General features: G+C 38.8%; 1 protein-coding gene across 16 annotated transcripts in view; it reads left to right on the forward strand.

The window, feature by feature from the left end:
- The window catches only part of PPFIBP1 (PPFIA binding protein 1), a 154,918-nt gene that overhangs the window by 15,317 nt on the left and 130,322 nt on the right, over window positions 1–9,279 (forward strand). For 3 of the 16 annotated variants that reach the window (XM_023532374.1, XM_011363096.2, XM_011363101.2), the window contains one exon: window positions 7,462–7,532. The exons of the other annotated variants lie outside the window; for them this stretch is intronic. The gene's annotated coding sequence lies outside the window, so the exon portion shown is untranslated. The remainder of the gene's footprint in view (window positions 1–7,461; window positions 7,533–9,279) is intronic. 16 annotated transcript variants of the gene reach the window in all.

Genomic DNA, 9,279 nt, shown 5'->3' on the forward strand with positions numbered 1-9,279 from the left:
TTGAGGCCTAGATGAGACTCTGGGGATGCGAAGGAGACTCAAGTAGAAAAGATGGGTGTGTATCATTTATACTATAAGATTTGTCTCCTACCTGTGCACAATTACAATAAAGAGTGTTAGATATTGAGCTTTGGAGTTAGATGCGCCTATAGTGGTGTCTCAGTTTCCTTAATTGTAAAATGAGACCAATAATAGTACATACTTTTATAGTAGCATGATTTTCGACCGGGGTGATTTAGCTCTGGATGGGTCATTTGCCAACGTCAGGAAATATTTTTGGGTGTCACAACTCGGGGTTGAGGGAAAACTGACATTTAGTGAGTAGAATACAGGGTTGCTGGACACCCTACAATACACAGGACAGCCTCCTATAACAAAGGATTACCCAGCTCAAATAGTCAATAGTGCCAAAGTTGAGAAGCCCTGCCTTATAGGATTGTGAAGATGAAATAAGATAATGAACGCAATGAGTTTGGCCTAGTTAACTGTTACTCTAAGAAAACCAGCTCGAAGATTGCAAAATCTGCTTTCAAGAGGGTGAACCCCAAAAGACTTAATTTCAGCAGCATCTGTGATACTTGCCAAGTAAGAGCCTTATGCTAAGTATTTCATGCTCTCCTATTTAGAAGTGACGACAGACTCATTGAGATTGTGTGTTACACTGTGTACTAACATGAGCTGGCATGGATTTATCAGAGCTGTAAAAACCATTATTAATTTTTAGGGTGTTCCTGGTAAACTTCCTGCTTGCTTATTAGCTAGTTTGTTCTGTGGAGATAATTTTGGTGTGTGGGTTTAAATCAGGTAGAGAATGTTTTGGTTAGTGAATTAAAAAAAAAAAAATGTTTTGATAAGGGGACATGAAGTTTTTTGTTTTTATATCAAGAAACTAATGTTTTTCTAGCCCTAGATTTAAAACAAAGCCACCTTTCCCCTTGTTTACTACTTCACTTGCCTGTTGCACAGTGTTTGGTATTTGTGAGAGTGGCTTAGAGAGCTGTTGGATTTCCATCTATTGTTTATTGTAGATTTGCAGTTGAGATTATTCAAATTTTTGTTATTATAAAAGTAATATATGAAGATTTGAGTAGTAGAGAAAAAACCAGAAAGACAGTTAAAAAAATGTCTTCAGTAATTCTACCACACAGTACTATTCTGTTTCTTTTCTCTTTTTTCATTCATACATTTTTTCTATATTTGAAATATTCTGAGTATATGATTTTGTGTCCTTTTTTTTTCTTAACCTATTTTATTTGCCTTCCCCATACTACTGTAATATCTGTAAACATTTTTCTAAAGGCTGTAAAATATTCCATCTATCGATATTTCATGATTTATTTAACCCCACTGCAGAACATATAGCCTGTTTTTAATATTCGATGAGTATCTTTATGCAGCCAACATTTCCTATATATTATTCTTATCTTTACAATGGATGATCAGAAGTAGAACCAAGGGTGTGGATGTGTATGGACATCTCGGTCAATATTGCTGTCAATTGCTAAAAGTGTCTACTAATTTTTGCTGCCAGTAGCAGAGTTCTAATCTCATTTTAATAATATTTGATGATTTTCTATGACTATTTTGTTTTTCTTTTCTTTTTTCTTTTATATTAATGAAATCAAACATGTTTATATGAATATTGGCTATATTTCCTATTTAACAAACTATGTACTTTGCCTATTTTATCTATTGGGTATTAGTATTTTTCTTATTTATCATAAATTCTAATTTATGTATTTCACTTATTTGCCTTTATTAACCCTCTCTCATAATTACTGCAAATATTTTCACCTAGGTTTTTTTTCTAATTTTTTTTTGTTTGTCTTTTAATTTTGTTTTTAGTCATGTCGTGTGGAAGTTTAAATTTTTTATGTATTTTATGTACTTAAAGGTATTGATTGTCTTTTTCCACCTGGGGTATTCAACTTTCTTTTGTCTATACTGAAATGAACGCTTTCTGCTCTGGAAGTCAATATACTGTGTCATTAGTGCTTAAAATTCTATCCGAAAGTGACCACTATAGAGTTTCCTAATGAGGATAAATGGGCCTCAAGTACTATGGGTGTTTACCATGGCCCACATTCCTGCTATACACAGAGAGAGAGAAGGAGAGAGAGAGAGAGAGAGAGAGGGAGAGAGAGAGAGAGAGAGAGAGAGAGAGAAAGAGAAAGAGAATGAATAAGGGGAAATGATGAAAAAGGAAAAAGGATGAAGAATGAGGCTTGTTTGGCCGAGGCTCCTTTGGTTTTGTTTTGTATTTACTTTCCCTCAGGGTGGAAATGAACTTATTAAGGGTAAGGACCTTCCATAAATTCCCAAAGAGCCCCAATATCTGAGACAAGCAGCTGTTCTCCTACATTTTTAAAAATTTGTTTAGTGCATGAGAAGGTAAACTGAGCAGAGACTGTGGCCAAGTCCCCTCCAGTCCTCATCCCTTATGTTTTTTCTTTTGGGCTTCAGCCTCTGTCTTGCTCAGCCTGGTCAAAGGTGGATGGGTGGGTGGACTCACAAGCTCACAGCCATGTTGCAGTTCTCCTGCTGCTTTAGCCAAGAAGGTTGAATAGGGAGGTAACAATAACAACTAGTGCTTATCTGTTTTGCAAAGCCCTTTCACTGAAGCCTTTTTATAAACTTCTCACCTCAACCTTATGAGGTTAAATATTATTTTCATCTCCATTAATTTGGAGGAAACCATCACTCAATAGACGCATAATTAAAATCTAGAGCACCTGACTCCAGAGCTGATCCTCTCTACTTATGAAATAATTCTATCATTGTAGTTTTTGGTTGTAATTTCTTGGTGGTGCTATTGGGCAGAGGGTAGCAGCAAACGTTTTAGGTTTTGCAGGCAGACATATCTTGGATGGAATCCTAACGTAGTCATGTTTTAACATCGTGACTTTGTTACTTTCCCAACCTGAGCCCAATTTTCTCATCTGTAAGATGAGAACAACAGTGTCTACCTTGTAAGAATACTGGAAAGATTAAATTGAGATAATATAGTCAAGATGCCTTGCACAGTACTTGTTCATTGTAGGAGCTCAGTAACTATTGTTTCCTAGTTTCAAAGCTGAAAATACTAGTTCTTTTTTGTTTAAAAATTGTAGAATAACTGGTAAATCCTCTTAGACTTGTGAAATTTTAGTAAATATCATGTATATTTAAGTGTAAGAAATATTTTTTTATCTGACCTTCTTATTTTCCTGTTCAGTAGTTTTTCTTTCCTGTCGTGGATGTCACCTGCTTCTCTAAAATCCTTCTGCTTGGAGAATTTTGTGATGATCCTGAGCTTAGGACTGTTCTCACAGCTAAAATAAAACATTTTGTCTGTGTGTTTGTGTAAAAAGCACAGACAGCTCTTTGGAAGAGAAATAACCCAGTCATTTTTTTAGAGGTAGTTAAGATTTTTGGCATCATTTATGGAGTTGTTACTTGTCAATGTATCATAAACATTCAGGTAACAGAACAGTTTATAACAACAACAACAAAAAGGTTGTAGAAAATCATGAGAAAAGACAAAGTTGTTAATTAACTCAGGAGGAAAGTTGTAGGAGTAAATTTTTGTTTTCTTTATACCACATACAAGTTGGGTTAGATTTGATGGGTCTTATGCTAGACCTCCTTAGCCACATAAAAAGAACTCCATTGATATTATTTCTGTCTACAGAATTTCAATATGAAAGTTGCCTTGCAATTTAACTTCTACTGTATGTTTACTCAGACTTTTCCATTTTATTAAATTGAGACAGTAATTATAAATGCTGTTATCTTTGAATTATATCATAATCCAGTAGAGTTTTGTTTCTATGGAGTTAAAGATAACGCCTTTTAGGAATCTTCTTTAAGATATGTCTTGGACCTTCTTTTTTTGTCCCCGAAGCCAGGGTTGTATTTTCAACAAGATAATATCTTAGTAAATTGAAATATGGGAAAGGTTAATGTGGACGGGGCTTTATTGGGTTAATAACTAACCTCAATCCTATTATAGGAAATTTAAATCTGCTGCTTATGGTTTTTCACCTCCCCCAACCCTTTGGTAGGAATGGAGAGACAAGGATGGGAAAGCCTTTTAAAATATAATTTATATACATTCATAAATTAGTTGCATTTTTATATACTTCATGTCATATGAATATGTGGTTTGCATAAAACATGGATACAGTTAAATATCAGTAAGTGAAATTTACATGGTTTCTAAATTCCTTTTTCTGTCTAGAGTTCAAGGATCAAAGTAAGTAAACTGTTGGCCAAATCTTGTGACTATTGCAAACTGAGTGTAGGGCATTGTAAAATGCCACACCCAGTTTAATGGTCAGTAGGCAATTGTTTTCCTAAAATTCCAGGCCTGTTGTTTGATTTTTAAATTTACAGCCAACCTGGATATTTGAGGGCAGAGGTGGTAGTGATAATGATAAAGAGAGTAGATTAAGTCTGGAAGAATAAAATTGGTGCTGAGTTGACTATTGATTTACAGGATACAAAGGACTAAAGTCTATGTTTTGTGATCCTGAGATAACAATCCAGTCGAGCAGCTCTATACCCATCACTTCAGCCAAATCATTTTGGCAACAGCCTTTCGAAACAAAGCCTGAGAACCCAGCAAGTTTTACCGGGCATTTCTTGTTGCTGGCTGGTTGACTTATGGAGTAAATGGAGTAATTAGCTCTCATTAACACTCCTACAAGCTGTAATGCATCCACCTCGGCAGAGAGATGCTTGCTTCTGTTACTGAAACCATGAAAATCCCCATCTGATCTCTTCTGTCCATGCATTTTCTCATTGCAGAAATGGAATGCCAACTTGGCAAGAGTGAAACCCACCGAGTGCTTCAGATAACAGTAGCAAAAACTACTGACCAGAGTGAAAGGCTTTTCCTAAGAACAATGACTGGGTCTAAGAAATCAGTGAGCTGTTTAAAGCTCCCTACCCTCCCTGGTGTATGTGACTGACATGAGCTAAGTTTGTCACAGGTATTGAATACTCGTAAAACTTGATGCCCTTAGCCTCTTGTCAGCCACAACTTCATAAGTTGTGGTCTATATTAACAGAGTCTGGATTGTTTTGAGTCACTGAGAGAGAGAGAGAGGGAGGGAGGAAGACAGGGAGATAGGGGCACCTTTGATCGTGGTTTGTGGCCCTTGTTCCTATCAAATATAGATCTGGAGTATGAAGGCGGGAGCCAGAAAAGGAGAAGGAAGGAGACAAAGTTTTGGGGCTTTGCACACAAACCTGGAGAAATAGATAGAAAAATTGCAAATTGGCAGAATTTTATAGGAAAGAACCCTGAACCAAGAATCTGACAGTCTGATCCTAACATGATCAGTTGTGTGATGCTATGCAAGTCACTTAATCAGTCACACAATTGAGATAATAATACCAGCCTAGTCCTCACAGGAAGGGCTGTGAGGGTCAAATGAGACAAAGTGTAAAAAGCTATAAGACATTAAGCAGTAGTATGATTTTAAGTTGAGTTTTTTATATAAAGTACATTATCTACATTTTTAACATTGTGAACCCCAACCTCTGGTAATAAGATATAGACGCTATGCAAGTACCTGCTTTTCTTCTGACTCATAGTCCTATGAAATCCCTAACCCATCCCCAGGCCCTAAAATTGACTAGAGCTTAGATGACTACTAGGTAGTTCCTCGAAATTTTTTAGAAGATGGGGCTATGTCCTGGGCAACACGGTAGTAGTAGCTCTTGATTTCTGCTCAGGCCTGTCTGCCAGCCGCTTTCCTGAGGATATAGTAAATACTACAAAGTCATCAATAATCTCTCAGTTCCAGGAACTGTTTCCTGTTATTAAAAGTGTGAAACGTTGGGAAAAAAAGTGTTCAGGACTCATTTTCGTATTTATGTATAGGACTGCTACTTTCCAATAGCTTTAGAATAAAGATTTGCTAGGCTTTGAGGTTATAAAGCATGTATATCTTAGGCGTAGAGGGGCATACTCTAATGGTTAAGGTTGAAAACCCCAGATCTGGCATCCCGTCCTCTGATATCAGTTTTCAATGCCACATGATGTTGTGATGTGTAAATCACTAGCCTGGCGATGTCTCACCTCCCTTATTTGTGAACCTGAGAAACTTTGGGACATCATTTAACTCCTGTTCCTGTTGACTGTATTGGGTTGATGTTCAGAAAGTGATCTGGATAGATTATCAAAAGTTTGTAATTTTTAAACTGAATCACAGTATTTTTCAAAGACTGTTTTTGGCCTTCATAGGACTTCTGATAGAACGTGTCCCTCTGGGGCCTGTAACTTCCTCAGAACAATTTAAAAAATAACTTTCTGCACTTGGAAAACTGCCTGTGTTTGACTGGGTTTGCTGGAAGCACACTGAGACTGGGAGTTGGGTACTGAAGGATTTTAGGGGTGAGGAAAAGAAGGTGGCGGCGGTTGGGCAGAGGAGAAGCTGAACAGCGATGTGCTTGCATCTGAGGTCTCAGCTTTCCTTATGGGGAGCTCTGGAGCTGGGATGGCCCTTCTGAGTTGTCCGCAGTTGAGGCAAGGGGCTAGACCTTTGTATCTCTGAATCCTAGTTGTTGGTAGATAGCAACCCCTTCTGGGGGCATAACTTCGGGTGAAGCAGTGTCCTGCAGTTAGCTGAGGACTTTCCCTGTGAGCCATCAGCAGCCAGGGATGTGCGCATTGACCCTTGAAAATTGGGTCTGGGTGGAACACACCTGTGTCAACTACCCTGTCCCAAAGAACTTAACCCCTTAAAAAAGCAACGAACAATAAGGTAGCACCCAAATCCCAGTGTATGGTAAGTCCCTTTACCTGAAAGTTAGAAAGTTTGGATCCCTTAGCAACACTGAAGGAAGAGGTCATACCCCTTTGTTAATGATAAATCAAACAGATCTTTAGCCTCTCAAAAGTTTATGAGATACTTGGATAATATTTATACCTGATTATGATGTAGCAGGGGCCAGCTTCTATCCCTGTGAAATGGATGACCATAATCGAATAATTTTTCCCAAGCATGAATTGTTGCATGTTTAGAATATTAATTACATATATATACATGCAGTTGTTTCTGGGATATTTAACTCATGTTGAGTTTATAGACGTGGTGGGTCACCACCACAGAAGGTAGGCAAGCAGGTATGGCACACAAGCCATCAAACTCAGAATTTTCCAGGGGATCCTAGGGGTGGAGGGCAAATATGGGAGAATATAGCATCTATGGAAGTTTCAATCACCTGATATGGTATTTTAGTCATGGTTGAGCATAATGATTTAGGAGTTATACTGCCAAAGGACAAGTTAATATGCTTTGAATAAATGAATCAGTTTTTTGGCACTTATAAAAGATAGTTGTATTCCGCAAATGTCTGAAACTGTCTGGCATGGTTTGTGGCATGAGTAAACATGGCCAAAGTCATACATAATGTCTTTCCCAACTGCAGATTAACTCATATCTATGGTTCTTAATTTTTTTTATCTTCTAGTAATTGAAGGAGACAGTGTGTTCTGCTGACCCATCATCTCAACAGTTTGAGTGTGTTGTGGGGGACTGGAGGTAGGGAATTCTGATGATGTGGGCCTGGCGTACAGCAAAGGAGATGGAATGTGTGTTCTGACCAATGGATTTCATTTCCCACAAAGTCCTACACAACCCTTATGGTCTTTGCCTTGATCTGCTTTGCCACCCAGGAGCTCTGTAATGCCAAGTCACAGAAGATGTTACTAACCTGTTTCCACCGAGGGAGAGATTAATAGGTCACTTGTTCCTTATGCAGAAACCGGACAACTCCAGCTGCCATGGCGATAGGTTTTATATTAAAAACACACCTATCTGAACCTTGTGGAGAGATGTGATGATTTGGTGATTGTGTGTGAAGTAGATAATCTGTCAGCTGGTTTATTGTATTGTCTGGAAATAGGAGATGGCAGATGAGAAGAGAATTCATGTAGCATAGACTCTGCTGTAGAGGAAAGGCTGAAAGTGAGACCGTCAAACATGTGCGCTTTGCTGTCTTGAACTCTCCACTTGGGCGATCTTTTTCCGTGTGACCTTAGAGTCTCAGGTGATCTGATCGTGCCAGGAGCAGACATCCTAACTGGGGACAAGGAAAGTCTTCCTCTGGCTTTTCTATCTTTCTGATGTGCTTGCAAATGTGCATTAGTCATCGGTGTTCTGGAAAGTTCAGATGAAGAAACTTCAACTATGACTCTTCATTGTGACTAACATCTGTGAAGGATGAATAGAGAGTTTCTTGGCCAGGAAGTGCAGAACTGTGTAAAGAGAAATTGTTAAAAGGAGAGAAGCTTTTGAAGAACCAGAATTTTTTTAAAAAAATAAAAGAAAAAGATGGAGAAAGCCTATCAAGAAAAGGAAAAACCAGAAGTAATCTTCAGGGTATTGCCTGGAGCATAAATCATGAACAAGAGAAATGGGAAAAGGTCAAATCAAAAACATTGCCTGTTAGGGCTGGCCAGGGTCTGGGGACACAGGCAGTGCCAGCTGGGCTTGGAACTCACTGAAACACTCACTCCATACAGAACTGCCATATCTGCCTACCCACTTTTGCCTCCATTTACCTGGAACAGGAGGATCTGACACACTTCTCAGGAGAATGCTGTTTGGCTGTTTTGAAGGTGAGACCTTGAAGCGTGAGAAATCTACGCTTCCTTCTCAAGCTGATTTTTCACAACCTCTCTGAGAGAGGACACAGTGGTGAAAGACACAGGCTTTGGAACCAGGCAGAATTCTGCCACTGATTAAGGTGTGACTTAAATGCTGGGCCTCATAAAACCAGGAATGCTGATGAGGTTGGTCATATTTCATAGGGTTATAGTGAAGGGTTTAGCGGAGTATAATGAAGTGCTCAAAACTGGGCAACTGTTATTATATGCCGAGAGCTATAACTGGATTTGTAACAAGCAACCTCCTATACTCTCTGGCTCCACCATCTAAACTTTGAACCTGAGCTCAGTCTCAGCAGGGAGGTTGACTCTGTAAATGGCCTTGTGTAGGAACTGGATGGTAATCCAAGATCCAAGGCTCTGGGTGGATTGCTTAAAGCAGCTGCAGGTCCTTGCGAAGGGCACTGAGTGTGTCCACACATTGCCCCTCCTGACAGTTCCTGTACTTGAAGCCCCTGATCTTTTCTATAGGCTGCTCCAGCAGGGACATCCATACACATTAGCTTGGAAGGGTCCACATGCTATTTTTAAATTTCCATGGATAATGGGTTGCTCCATTAAAAACACACAAATATTATTTGCCTCCTAAGCATCTCCTATACACAGGACACACATAAGGG

Source organism: Pteropus vampyrus, unplaced genomic scaffold (genome assembly GCF_000151845.1).
Source record: "Pteropus vampyrus isolate Shadow unplaced genomic scaffold, Pvam_2.0 Scaffold82, whole genome shotgun sequence".
In the NCBI taxonomy this organism is placed as follows: Eukaryota; Metazoa; Chordata; class Mammalia; order Chiroptera; family Pteropodidae; genus Pteropus; species Pteropus vampyrus.